Below are 15,196 nucleotides of genomic sequence, written 5' to 3'. Positions count from 1 at the left end.
TTTGCAGAAAATCCATCAATGATAGATTCTATCACTGATAGCATGTCTATTACTGATACCATACTATCAGTGATAGAAGTTGTGTAGCTGTATTTAAAGTTTTGAACAACCTAACAACCTGTTGAAGAATACTGAAATAAATTGAAAGTTGCAACTATATCAATCACATTTCTAAAAGATTCATATTGATTATGAAATCATTTTCAATCTAATTTCCAATCTAACTATCATTGATCATGTAAAATTAAAATCTAATTTCCAAAAGCATAACAATCACTGTCAAACAGAAGTCTATCTATTGTAAAAAAAAAAATTAAAAAAAAAAAACAACAACAATAACCATCATTGTCAAACAAAAGTCTATCTATTGTCAATAAACAAGTCTATCTATTGTCAAAGAAACAAGAATCAGAGTTATGATATTTTGAGATCAAAACTTGGAGCATCATCCTTCCACCCTGGAGAATGCCTTGTAGTTTTGCTTTGAGATACCTTGGGAGATACGTTTGGAGAGACCTTCTTTTTGTCTTGTTTTTTTTTTTTTTTTTTTTTAAAATCAAAGAGTCTGTCGTAGTTTTCCTTATTTTTTTTTTGTTTTTTTTTTTGGGTTTTTTTTCGTTCTCCAAAATTTTCTTGGTTGGTTTTGCTTGTCTTTTTGGTCTCTTATCAATAACAAGCTCCTCATATTTTCAACCGCAGCCTTTGGTCTATATATATAACCTGAAATCATGGAATCAAATATAATATGACATCTGTCAATATGCTATCAGTATCAGTAAAGTAAATAAAGCTTCCCAATATTTTTACTATCACTGATAATAATTATCAATGATATTATGTTATCATTGATAGTTTGTTATCAGTGATTTCAGATATCACTGATAGGAGGCTAATCCTATACTCAATAACATCAATCAATTAATACTTACATTCTTTTTGGTCATATCTTCTTTATCTACATTCTCTTCCTTTTCTTCTTGATCTTCCTCTTGATCTTCGAGATCTTTCTATTCATCTTGCAATTGTTTTTGCTAGTCATTCTCTTGAACACCTTTTTTCGAGCCTCATTGTCCTTAGCAGTTTCAGCTTCAGCCTGCATGCATATATCATTTATGTTATTGTACTTCTTTATAGAAAAAAAAATCACAAATTTTACCTCTAAAACTTCCAAACTTGCATCTAAAAGCTCTAAACTAGATGATGGTGCTTTGTTCTTTTCAAGCGATTCTTGATATTGCTTTTCGTCATCTTCTTCTTTTTGTGGAAGTTTATCACTGATAGCTTCTTTTATGTGTTCCTATGTCAAGAATCTCCTTGTGCTTTTCATGGATGTCCTTCTTGATGTCTTCTTTTCCTTTTTTTAATTCTTCAATTTCTTCTTGTAATGATGCAATTTTTCATGGATGTCCTTCTTGATGTCTTCTTGTCATTTTTTTAATTATTCAATTCCTTCTTGTAATGATACAATTTTTCTCCCAGTTGACATTTGTTTTCCTTCTTTTTCTTTTTCCTTTTCAATATCCATCTCCCTTGTTTCTAGCTTTGCAAAATAGCCATAATAGTTTGATTATAATTCTTGTTTAGTTGGAACCAATGAAGCAACGGTAAACTAAAAGTTTAATAAAGATGTTAGTGATACAACATATTTATAGAAATAATCATTGATTTCAAGCTATCACTAATTGCTTCTATCTATGATAACATGCTATCAATGATAGAAGATATCACAATAGTTCAAAATGAATGATAGAAGCTATCACTGATAACTTAAAATCAGTGGTATCTTCTATGTCATAGAAGCTGATGTTTCAGTGATAGTTTCTATCATTTGATAACATGCTAATAATATATATAAATAAAGGAAGTAAGAGTGATAAAAGACTTACACCAATGCCTTTGAAAATATTGCTATTGATGTGTTGCCAATCATTAGGTTCTTGAGATTCCCATTGAGTAAGTCTAGGTCCATCACTTTTTATTCTTCGTGCAAACCCAATAGTGGGGTTGGATAATCTTGGTATAATTTCAAAAGTCCAATATACCAAAGCCTTGAAAATCCTTGGAGGAAAATGGAAGATGGCTTATTAATGACAGATTTTTTTAAAAACTCTATAGTTAGTTCAAAGGAAACCCATGGATAAGATTTAAACTTTTCTTCATCATCCAACATTTTTAAATACTTCCAACTTACTTTGTTATGTCCTTGTGTAGGAATTAGAAAGCTTTCTACAAAATACAAGTGTGCAAGTTTGACCTTTTATATCAATGGGTATATTGGCATCATAACTTAATAAATTAAAAGTAGGTTGGAGCTTTCTCCTCATAATTTCGTATTTTTCTTGAAAAAGAAGTTTCTAATTGTGTTATCCATCGATTCTTTTTCACTATACATACCATCTACAGGGTAATCATCACAATTTAAACCTATTACTAAATAAAAATCCTTGAGGCCGAATTTTGAAATATGTCCTTCTAAATTAAAGACCAAGATATTTTGTTTCGTAGTCATGCATTGCCTTCTAATTAGATGTGATATGAGATGGATGGGTACCCTTTTCATTTTCATATCTAAGAAGTGCCCAAAAGGACCTTCCTTAAATTGTTGGAGTGATGGCTCATCTAATTTTCCTGTGTTAGATAAGACTTCTAAAGTTATGAAGGAGCTGCCTTTCAATGGGTTTGTCCATTCACTTTCTGGAACAATTAATACATTTTTCCTGTATATATAACAACAACATAAATATAAGAAAAAACAACCACAAATGTATATAAATTTATATAATATCATTAGATTGTGAACCTTGAGCTTTTTATGCTTTTTTCCAGATGTTGATCCTTCTAATGATTTTCTCTTTCCTTTCTCCATTGATCCTAAAAACAAACATATGGAAACATTATATTCATATCATTGATAGTAGCCCATTAGATATATCACTTAAAGATGCTATTAGTTACATCCTCCTAATGTTATATTTTTAGTGATACTATCAGTGATAGATACTATTAGTGATAGCAATAAATTAGTATCACTAATAGTAACTATAAAAAATGTTAGCACCCCTAAAGAATCAGCAAATAATCACAATACATATAAAACAGGAAACAGAGATTGTCAACAAACTATCAATAAACTATCAACAACATATCAGCAAATCCATCAACAAACTATCAACGTATTTTTATTACAATCGGCAGCAATAAAATTAGACATATTATCAACAAACACTACTACCGTCATTAATTAAATCATTACTGTCACTACTTAAATGACTACTGTCAATAATGAAATATCAACAACATGTCAGCAAAGTATCAACAAGTTGTCAACAAACAAATATTTTTTTAAACTGAAATCAAACATACTCATACTGATTTTAGTAAAAGTAATCGGCAACAATATAATCGAGCATAGTACAATAAAAATGAATGGAATATCAACAACATATCAGCAAATATGAGCAAAGATTGTCATAGTGACCATTATAAAACCGTGAATATACCTACAAAGTTGGAGAATGCATGTAGCCCTAATTTGAAGGAAATCATTGAGCTATCGACAATTATCAATAAAATATCAACAATTATCAACAAAATATCGGCAAACATAATTTTAGAAAGAATCTAAATTATTATTGTCAATAGAAGAAGAACAAAGCCCTATGTTTTCAAAGCTTTGCTATCAGTGATGAAGAGATGAAGAAATGAGGAAGAAGAGACAAAGAAATGAAGAAACAAAGAAGAAGAAATGTACCTTCTGAAGTTTGGAGCGAAATCGAAGGGGAAGAAGAACGACACTGTAGGAGCGAAATCAAGGAAGGTGGGTTATTGATTATGTAATGAATCAATTTGTCTTTCCTAATGGTGGGCCAGACCGTGAAAGAAAGCTTTTCAAAATGGGTCATGTCCATTTTTGTCTTTTGATAATTCTGGGTCTAAATCTGTATTAAAAAAATTCTATATTTGCAATTAGTTTTATCTTGTTATATAAACTTTAGTATTCATTATATAATCACTATCTATGCAAGCTCTCCTTAAAGAAATAAAATAAAATAATACTCACATGTAACATAAAATATTTGCAAATTCAATATAAATATCCAATTTTAATTAATTTGATTTTAAAATTTAAAATAAATAAATAAATAAAAAAAAAAAAACAGAGAATTTTCTCTATGGGAAATCGATCTCCAATTATAATTGTGATATAGATCGGTAAACTCATGGTATTGAAATTATNCAATTATAATTGTGATATAGATCGGTAAACTCATGGTATTGAAATTATAATTGTGGGCTCCAAGCGGCCCACTTGTAGGCGTTTAGAGGCCTTCTACATTGGACACAACAAATGGACCCAATCTTTCTCCATTGCATTAGCCCCAAAATGGAGCCCTTCCTAATTAAATGCGCCCATTTCGGCCTTTTTCTTTTTCTTTTTCTTTTTTCTTTTTTCTTTTTTATTTGAAACTAATTGTCTTTTTTTCCCCTTTCTTCTCTAAAATTTGAAATACAGATTTTACAAAGTTTTATATGAATGTTATTTAAATTAAACATTCAAAATTTTGATGTTATATTTATTATGCACTTCTTTACTCAATAATAATAAATATTTTACTTATGTTTTTGGATTAAATTTGAAGCAATACATTTGATTTTTTTCTTTAATTCCAAAATTATGCACAATATTGAAAATGTTACTGAAAAATGTGAAACAAGAAACAATAGACTATCAATGAAAATATATAGAGAGAACAAAATATTTTATCAAGTGAGGAGAAAAGAATAACATAAATTATAATAGAACAAAATAGAAGCCTTCCAAAGTCAAGATGTAACTATATATATATATATAATTTTATATGACTATGAAGATAGAAGTTATTGTAACGACCCAACCTTTTGAGTACTCTGATAAGGGTCGTTACTCATAATTACACATTTACGTTCAAAATATTTTGACATTGAAGAAAATAAATTTCATTAAAATAATAAACATAGTTTTCCAAAATAAATAACAAATAAGTAAAATCTTTGTTTGGGATCCCTAAAATATGAAGAAAAAAAATAACTTAAACAAATAAAATTTTGACCAACATTGAGTTTCAAATCAAAACTTTTAAATAGCTTGAAAACATAAGCTGAGCGGAAGCGATTTACATGTCCCATATGGCACGACCACAGGTCCCTCTCGTCACCCGCCGGTTCGTTCCTATCATTACCTGAAAAACATAAATTAAGAAAAGTTGAGTATAAAATACCCAGTAAGTAATCTCATTACCGGGATCAGGCTATGCATCCACGAGCAAAGAAAAAAATAGTCTGTGGTTCATACAGCTACATCGATTATTTATGATGAAAGGAAAACCAAAAGACGTACTATCTTGCCTTGATACACATGTCTAACGGCCCGTAAGCACACCGTCAAATATAAAAATAACATGAACGTGAACCCGTCTACTCACGCATGTCTAGCGGCCCGTAGGCACACCGTCAAACATGGAAATAACATGAACGTAAACCTGTCGGCTCACGCATGTCTAACGGCCCGTAGGCTTGCCGTCAAACATGAAAATAACATGAACGTAAACCTGTCGGCTCACGTATGTCTAGCAACCCATAGGCACACCGTCAAACATGGAAATAACATGAACATAAACCTGTCGGCTCACGCATGTCTAGCGGCCCATAAGCTCGCCGTCAAAATGAAAATAACATGAACGTAAACTTGTCGGCTCACGCATGTCTAGCGGCTCATAGACACACTGTCAAACATGGAAAAATAACATGAACGTGAACCTTTCGACGCACACATGTCTAGCGGCCCGTAGGCACACCGTCAAACATGAAACTAGACCCGTAAGTCATCTGAAATAAAACATGTGTCAAGGCGAGACAGTAAACCGCTCTATTGGTCTATTCATGCACCACATACATAATATCAGTACTGATAAGAAATTCGAACATGCTCATAATACTTATAACTGTCATGCAACAAGTAAAACATAATGACAAAATCATGCTTCAAGAGTCCATTAGTTAACTTTAATAATTCTAGACTAGGTCGCCTGGCACAAAGGCACCGATAATAGTACCACTTACCTCAACTTGGTAAAAAACGCAAAACAAAATCTCCTTAGAACTTCTTTAGCACACTTGAATCAACTTTGTTGGATTTTATGTCCTAAAACTCGTAGTTTGTAAATTAATAAACATATTCTATTTTGTTTCTCGATAAAGTTGTTATTGAAATTGTAATCTCGAATCCAAATAAACTAAGGTCCTGAGGCTATTTAATGTAGTTTGAACTTTAATATAGTGACATAAATGTGGATAAGTTCAATACATAGCAAAAATGGTCTATAGTATATGAATAAGGTTAGGCGCCTTGTTCTGGGGACACTATGAATTTGGTCCACTTTGTAGTTTAGTACAAACGATGTGATCTTAAATCGTTCATTATAGAGATATGTGAGTGGGGCATCTATGCAATGAGTTTGCATAAGACTGAACCATGAAAATGGTCACTTTTTATGTTATAAATATCGTTTATGTTATAAAACTGACTATTTCGTTAATTGATGACCTAGGTAACTTAATCTTAATTCTGAGCTAACTATGAACTCCTGTTCACTCGGAATTATCCTTAGATCGCATAGGTGAGAGCAGCTCATTATCGCTAGCCCAATAAGCCTCCCATTTCAGGGGTAAGATCAGGTGGATAGCTGTGACATTAGGGTGCAAGACGGAATTTCACTTCTACCAGTTATAGGGATAGTAGATAGGTTTGTTCCCTTTAGTACTGAATCCAGGTCTTGAAACAGGGGCGCCACCCACTTCCTTGGACCGAGAGGGGTTCGGTTTAATAGGTTGGACCTTAAACCAATTGTTTCATTAGAGGAATCAGTGAACTTAAGGAACAAGATGTAGTCTTGGGGTAAAACGGTTTTTATGACCCAGCCGAGATTACGAACAACCTGTGAAGGATTAGCTTACTGATTACAATTATATCAAATGGACAGAAATATATCTACAGTGAGGGGAGTGCAACTACGGGACTTTAGTGGAATGACCCGTTAGTTAACAAATGTTGATTAATTAGGTCAAAGAGTTTTACCGGTTAATCTCAGATTGTTTGAACCCATGATCTGTAGGTCCATTAGGTTTCTTTACTAGCTCATATGGAATAAACTTAGAACAGTATGATAGAATAATTTGAATTGTTCGAATTAGGTGAAGATAGAGAAACCGACAAGTATATGTGATATAGTGGTTGGATTTTTCAGTTTAGAGATACAGCTTTAATATTTAAATATGATTTAAATATCAAGAATATGAATGCGTTCATATTCGGAAGCTCGAAAATAATGGAAATGGTCAAAGATGTAAAAAGTCAAAGAGTTGACTTTTGACTTTGAAAAGTCAAACTTTGACTGACCTTATATTCAAACGTGATTTAAATTTCGAGAAAATGAATGTGGATTCATACTCGGGAGGTCAAAATTAGTCAACACGAAAAAAATCATAAAAAGTCAAAATGTTGACTTTTTGGTCAAAGTTTGACTTTGACTAAATGACTATTTTGCCCTTTGACTAAAGTTAGTGGAAAAATCCAAACTTTTGTTGGATAATTCCACTAACAAAATAGTGGGCTAGGTGTTGGTTTATAGTTGAGACATTAACCCCACTAAGATAGTGGATTCTATGTATTGGGTTTTTATGGATTTGTTTAATGCAATTATTGCATGACTTTTTTCTATAAATTGGGTTTTCAATTTTGGATTAAATACTTTTACCATTTTTTTGCCAAAATAGTTTTCAAAATTTGGGCTGAAAAAAATCTTTTTTTTTAGTGAAGTTAAAAAAAAAAAAGGAAAACCAAACCTTTTTCCATCTCTTTCTCTCTCTCGGTTTTTTCATCCACTGGGTCCCACAATCTGGTTCTGAGTCCAGAGGATAGTAGGTCAATTCTAGTAGTGGTCCGGAAGAATTCGGGTCGAGATTCAGCGAGGAAAAGCATTTTTCGGGAGCTACAAAAGTTGTATTCCATCCCTTTTTAATTTGCTGTTTTTTTTCCCTTCAATTGCATGCTAATTTCCTTTTAATTATAAGCAATTAGAGTGTAATTAGGTCATTTTTCTGCTGCATATATCTTGTATTCCATCATGTGGTATCAGAGCATGCTTTAGTTACGCTCAATTACTTTTGGTGGGTATTTTTTTCCTTTCTATTCAAGGGTTGAATGAAATATGGACTAAAGTGGGTTTATTATGATTTTGGCATTGTTTTTCTTTAAACTTCTTGTGAAAATTTGTAATTACTCACATGTTTATGAGCATTAATGTGTGTAAAAGGGTCTGTAAATTTGTAAAAAGTCATTAGAGTTGAAATTAGGTTGTAATTTCTTGATTCCGAGAGAGAGGACAGCAGCAAAATTGAAGAAAAATGATTCACAGACCCGAGACAAGCTCCCAGACCCAATCGCAGCCCAAGATCCGATCCAGTTCGGAGAAGGCCCAGGCGCGCTAGCTGTTGACAAAGTTTTCGTCCGACCCGTTTCGCGCTCCGACCCGGTTTCTCTACCCACTCTGGTCTGACCCGCTTCGAAGCAGCTCGCGCGTCCGTCCGCCCGAACGTTTCCGTTCGACCCGACCCGCTTGTGTTTCCGTTGACTGCACCAGCACGCGTTGCCCAGCTGGTCCAGATGGTCTGGACCCTGTCTCTTATACACATCTAGATGTGTATAAGAGACAGCCATTAGGTTGCACCGTGAGATTCCTATAATGTGCCTGCATGTCTGCCCTGGAGCGACCTCACCAATTGGAGGGTTGTATTATAGGATTTGGAACTCCGCGAACTCTAGAAATTGATAGGGTCTCTCAGGTCCGTTTTCATTCTTGTCTTTCCAACTTCGGGAGCATAATGATTCCGATCTTTGAGGTCTAAAAATGGAGGGTCACACTTACGAGAATTACTAAGTGTTAGTAAATTCTTGACCAAAGTAGCGATAACTGAGTTACTATAGGAATAAGAGTTATTTTAGGTGATAGTATCTAGTCAAGATAGTCTTGGTTCAATGGAGGAATAGTCGATCACCCCTCGGTGAAGGTTATTCTAAACCATTGAAATATCGTTGCAAAATATAATGATGAAGGGTACATTATTAGATTTTTTTTGGCTAAACTTGATTGGATTTAAAAGATTAATGTTTTTTTACTAAAAAGGATATGTTATTCTTTTCAGCATGACTAGCTCCTTAGATAAACTATTAACTTCTGAAAAACTTAATGACGACAACTACTCGACATGGAAAACAAATCTAAATTCAACACTAGTAATAGTGACCTAAGATTTGTCTTAACTGAGGAATGTCCTCATGCCCCTGCCTCGAAAGAAGCACAAGGTAAATATGATTTACTAGTTGCTGAAACATATTTAGTGGAGTATGATACCTTGACCTGGATATTGGATTCAGGAGCCATTAATCATATTTGCTTCTCTTTTCAGTAAACTAGTTCCTGGAAAAAGCTTGAAGAAGGCGAGATCACCCTCAAGGTTGGAACATGGGAGGTTGTCTCGGTCGAAGCAGTGGGAGACTTGAAGTTTTTTTTCAACGATAGATATATCATACTTAAAGATGTTTTGTATACTCCTAAAATGAGATGCAATTTAATATCTATCACATGTACATTGGAATAAATGTATAAAATATCTTTTGAAGTTAATGAAGCGTTCATTTTCAGAAAAGGTATTCGAATTTGTTCTACTATACTTGAAAACAACTTATATAAGTTAAGACCAACCAAAGCAAAATTTGTCTTAAATACTAAGATGTTTAAAAAAATCGAAACTCAGAATAAAAGACAAAAAGTTTCTTCTAATGCCTATCTATGGCAATTAAGACTTGGCCACATAAATCTCAAAAGGATTGAGAGATTGGTTAAGAATGGACTCCTAAATCAGTTAGAAGACAATTCTTTACCTCCATATGAGTCTTGTCTTGAGGGAAAAATGACTAAGAGATCTTTTACTGGAAAAGGTCTCAGAGCCACAATACCCTTAGAGCTCGTACATTTGGACTTCTGTGGACCGATGAATGTCAAAACTCGAGGTGGGTATGAATATTTCATCAGTTTTATGGATGATTGTTCAAGGTATGGTCATATTTATCTAATGCATCACAAGTCTAATTCTTTTGAAAAGTTCAAAGAATATAAGGCTGAAGTTGAGAACCAGTTAAGTAAAACAATTAAGACACTATGATCAGATCAAGGTGGGGAGTACATGGACTTAAGATTCCAGGACTTATGATAGAACATGGAATCAAGTCACAACTCTCTGCACCTAATATGCCACAGCAGAACGGTGTATCTGAAAGAAGAAGTCGAACCTTGTTGGATATGGTTCGCTCAATGATGAGCTTTGCTAAGTTACCTGATTCATTTTGGGGACATGCATTAGAGACTTCTATCTATATTTTGAATAACGTTTCCTCTAAAAGTGTTTCAGAAACACCTTATGAGCTATGGAAAGGGTGTAAAGGCAGTTTACATCACTTTAGGATTTGGGGATGCCCGACACACGTGTTGGTTCAAAATCCTAAAAAAAATTGGAACGTCGTTCAAAACTATGCCTATTTGTAGGTTATCCAAAAGAAACAAAAGGTGGCCTATTTTACGATCCTCAAGAGAATAAGGTATTTGTATCAACAAATGCCACATTCTTATAGGAAAACCACATAAAAAGTCATCAACCTCGCTGTAGACTAGTATTGAATGAAATTTCCAAAAACGCTACAGATAGAGCTAGTTCATCTACTAAAGTAGTAGATAAAACTAGTACATCTGGTCAGTCACATCCTTCTCAAGAGTTGAGAATGCCTCAACGTGGTGGGAGGGTTGTTCATCAGCCTGACCGTTACTTGGGTTTAACAGAAACACAAGTCGTCATACCTGATGACGGCATAGAAGATCCATGGACCTATAAACAAGCGATGAAAGATGTGGACTGTGATCAGTGGGTCAAAGCCATGAACCTCGAAATGGAGTCTATGTACTTCAATTCTGTTTGGAAACTTGTAGATCAACCAAATGATGTAAAACCAATTAGTTGTAAGTGGATCTACAAGAGAAAACGAGACTAAGCCGGTAAAGTACAGACTTTTAAGACTCGACTTGTGGCAAAGGGTTATACCCAGAGAGAGGGAGTGGACTATGAAGAAACTTTCTCTCTCGTTGCCATGCTTAAGTCGATTAGAATACTCTTATCCATTGCCACCTTTTATGACTATGAAATTTGGTAGATGGATGTCAAGACAACCTTTCTAAATGGCGATCTTGAAGAGAGTATCTATATAGCTCAACCAGAGGGGTTTATTATACAGGGTCAAGCACAAAAGGTTTGTAAGCTTCAAAAATCCATTTATGGGTTGAAACAAGCTTCTAGATCTTGGAATATAAGATTTGATACTGCAATAAAATCTTATGACTTTGTACAGAATGTTGACGAGCCTTGTGTTTACAAGAAGATCGTCAATTCTACTATAACGTTCTTAGTTTTATATGTTGACGATAATATACTCATCGGGAATGAAGTACGTTACCTAACTGACATCAAGAAATGGCCAACAACGCAGTTTCAAATGAAAGATTTAGGAAATGCGCAGTATGTTCTCGGGATTCAGATTATTCGGAACCACAAAAACAGAACACTAGTCATGTCTCAAGCAACTTATATAGACAAAATGTTGTCTAGGTATAAGATGTAGAATTCCAAAAGAGGTCTGTTACCTTACAGATATGGAATTCATTTGTCAAAGGATCAATGTTCTAAGACACCTCAAGAGGTTGAGAATATGAGACGCATTCCCTATACTTCCACAGTATGAAGCCTGATGTATGCAATGCTATGTACTAGACCTGACATATGCTACGCAGTAGGGATAGTCTGTAGGTATCAGTCCAATCCTGGATATGATCATTGGACTGCTGTTAAAAATATCCTCAAGTATCTTAGGAGAACGAGGAACTACATGCTCGTGTATGATACTAAGGATTTAATCCTTACTGGATACACTGACTCTGATTTTCAAACCGATAAAGATGCAAGAAAATCTACATCGGGATCAGTGTTCATTCTGAATGGAAGAGCAGTAGTGTAGAGAAGTGTGAAGCAAAACTGTATTGCGGACTCCACAATGAAAGCTGAATACGTAGCTGCATATGAAGCAGCAAAGGAAGCAGTATGATTGGGGAAATTCTTGACAGATTTGAAAGTCGTTCCAAATATGCATCTGCCTATCACCCTCTATTGTGTAATAGTGGTGCAGTTGCAAATTCAAGAGAACCAAGAAGCCACAAGCGCGGCAAGAATATTGAGCGCAAATACCATCTGATCCGGGAGATTGTACATCATGGAGATGTTGTAGTGACCTAGATATCTTCTGAGCAAAACATTGCTGATCCTTTTACAAAGGCCCTCATGGTTAAAGTGTTTGAAGGTCACCTATAGAGTCTAGGTCTACGAAGTTTGTAAACTAAGACAAGTGGGAGAACTTTTGGGTATATGCCCTAGTATATTGTATTCATATGTTTATTGTACTCATATGTTTCTCACTTAAATTCAACCTTGTGATACTTCACTAGGAGTTTTAGTCCAAGTGGGAGTTTGTTGGATTTTATGTCCTAAAACTCGTAGTTTGTAAATTAATAAATATATTTCCTGTTTTGTTTTTCGATAAAGTTGTTATTGAAAATTGTAATCTTGAATCCAATAAACTAAGGTCTTGAGGCTATTAATGTAAGTTTTTGAACTTTATGTAGTAAACATAAATGTGATTAAAGTTCAAATTATATAGCCAAAATGGTCTATAGTATATGAATAAGGTTGGGCGCCTTATCTGGGGACACTTGTGGATTCGACCTGCACTTTGAGTTAGTAACAGAACATGTGTTCCTGAATCGTTCATTATAAAGATATGTAGTGGTGGCATCTATGCAGAGATTTGCATGAAGACTGAACCATGAAAATAAGAACACTTTTTATGTTCTAAGAATACCGTTTTAAGTATAAAACTGACTATTTCGTTAATCGATTGACCTAAGGTAACTTAATCTTATCCTGACTAACTATGAACTCCTGTTACTCGGAATTCTCTTAAGATCTGATAGGTATGTGCAGCTCATTATCGTGCGCCCAATAAGCCTCCCATTTCAGGGGTAAGATAGTGATAGCTTGGGAACATAAGGGTGCAGACGGAAATTCATTTCTACCCGTTTATAGGGATAGTAGATAGGTTGTTCCCTTTAGTACTAATCCAGGTCTTGAAAAAGGGCGCCAAGCCCTCTCCTTGGCCCGAGAGGGTTCGGTTTATATGTTGGATCTAAACATTGTTTTCATTAGAGGATCGGTGGAAACTTAAGGACCAAGATGTAGTCTTGGGGGTAACGGTTTTATGACCACAAGTCGAGATTATGAACAAACCTGTGAAGGATAGCTTACTGATTACAGTTATAATCAAATGGACAGAAATATTACAGTGAGGGAGTACAACTACGGAACTTTAGTGGAATGACCGATAATTAACAAATGTTGATAATTTGGTCAAAGAGTTTTACCGTTAATCTTCGATTGGTAGAGCCATGATCTGTAGGTTCATTAGGTTCCCCTACTAGCTCATATGGAAATAAACTTAGAACGTGTATATAGAAAATGTCGATTGTTCGAATTAAGTGAAGAGGAGAACAAAGTATATGTGATATATAGTGGTCGAGTTTTTCAGTTTAGAGATTACAACTTTAATATTTAAATATATTAAATATCAAGAAATATGTACGTTCATAATTCGGAAGCTCATAAATAGATGGAAAATGGTCAAAGATGTAAAAGTCAAAGAGTTGACTTTTTGATTTTGAAAGTCAAAAACTTTGAACCGACCTTATATTTCAAATTGATTGAATTTCGAGAAAATGGAATGCGAATTCATGCTCGTGAGTCAAAATTAGTCACACGAAAAAAAATCAATAAAAAGTCAAAATGTTGACTTTTTTTTAAAAAAATCAAAGTTTGACTTTGACCAAATTACTATTTTGCCTTTTGACTAAAGTTAATGGGAAAATCCAAACTTTTGTTGGATAATTCTACTAACAAAATAGTGGGCTAGGTGTTGGCTTATAGTGGAGACATTAAGCCCACTAAGATAGTGGATTCTAGATGTTGGGTTTTTATGTATTTGTTTAATGCAATTGTTGCATGGCTTTTTTCTATAAGTTGGACTTTCAATTTTGAATTAAAGACTTTTGCCATTTTTTTTTTTTGACCAAAATAGTTTTCAAAATTTGGGCTAAAAAAAAACTATTTTCTTTGAGTGAAGTTCAAAAAAAAAAAAGGAAAACCCAAACCAAAAAGAAAATCTATTTCTTTTTCCATCTCTTTCTCTCTCTTGGTTTCTTCATCCACCGGGTCCCACAATCCGGTTCTGAGTCAAAGGATAGTAGATCAACTCTAGTGGTGGTCCGGAAGAATTCGGATCGAGATTCAGTGAGGAAAAGCATTTTTCAGGAGCTACAAAGGTTATATTTCATCCCTTTTTAATTTACTTTTTCCCCCTTCAATTGCATGCTAATTTTCTTTTAATTATAAGCAATTAGAGTGTAATTAGGTCCTTTTTCCACTGCGTATGTCTCGTGTTCCATCAAACCTAAAGTTGTGGCTTGGTCCAAGACAAATTCCAAAACTTGATTCAATTAGCCAATCTGATCCAGAACTAAATCCAAAATCAATAACTTAATTTTTTACTATTACTCTCAATCCAAAAGAATAACCATCCAACAACTTACAAAACTTACCGATCTTCACCAATTTTCTGCAAAACAAAATGGTCTCTAGCTTGATGGTCAATGCCTTAAAACTTCCAATTCTTGAATATAACCCAAAATCAAATGGATGAATTTCACCTCCCAAACTATAAGGAAAATAAATCTTACCCAAGGTTTTTCTTAAGATTCCGGCAAAGATCGGGCAATGGCTGTAGATGGTGCGTCAACTCGTGGATACTATAGATAGGCAGCGGGTGTTGCTATCGGACGCATAAATTGTTTAGGCTAGCAGCTGGTAGCGCATGAGGAGGGTTTGCGAGAGTGGGAGAGAGGAGAATTTCTAGTTTTACAGATTTTATTCAGTAGCAATTACGAACAAACCA

At 34.2% G+C, this 15,196-nt stretch overlaps 1 long non-coding RNA gene across 2 annotated transcripts; it reads right to left on the bottom strand.

Annotated features, from left to right (window-relative positions):
* Positions 1-594: 594 nt before the first annotated feature.
* On the bottom strand, positions 595-3,813 carry LOC120076642. Of its 2 annotated transcripts, XR_005481592.1 has the most exons (6): positions 3,752-3,813; positions 2,801-2,871; positions 1,887-2,717; positions 1,157-1,536; positions 930-1,093; positions 595-720 (listed from the first exon to the last, which is right to left on the bottom strand). It is a non-coding gene; the product is annotated as an uncharacterized LOC120076642 (long non-coding RNA). The 2 variants fall into 2 exon arrangements; XR_005481593.1 differs by lacking the exon at positions 1,157-1,536.
* Between the last annotated feature and the right edge of the window lie 11,383 nt (positions 3,814-15,196).

The sequence above is a fragment of the Benincasa hispida genome, chromosome 4 (genome assembly GCF_009727055.1).
Source record: "Benincasa hispida cultivar B227 chromosome 4, ASM972705v1, whole genome shotgun sequence".
Classification (NCBI taxonomy): domain Eukaryota; kingdom Viridiplantae; phylum Streptophyta; class Magnoliopsida; order Cucurbitales; family Cucurbitaceae; genus Benincasa; species Benincasa hispida.
The sequence above is the reverse complement of the archived record's forward strand: the minus strand, read 5'-3'. Positions and strand labels throughout refer to the sequence as shown.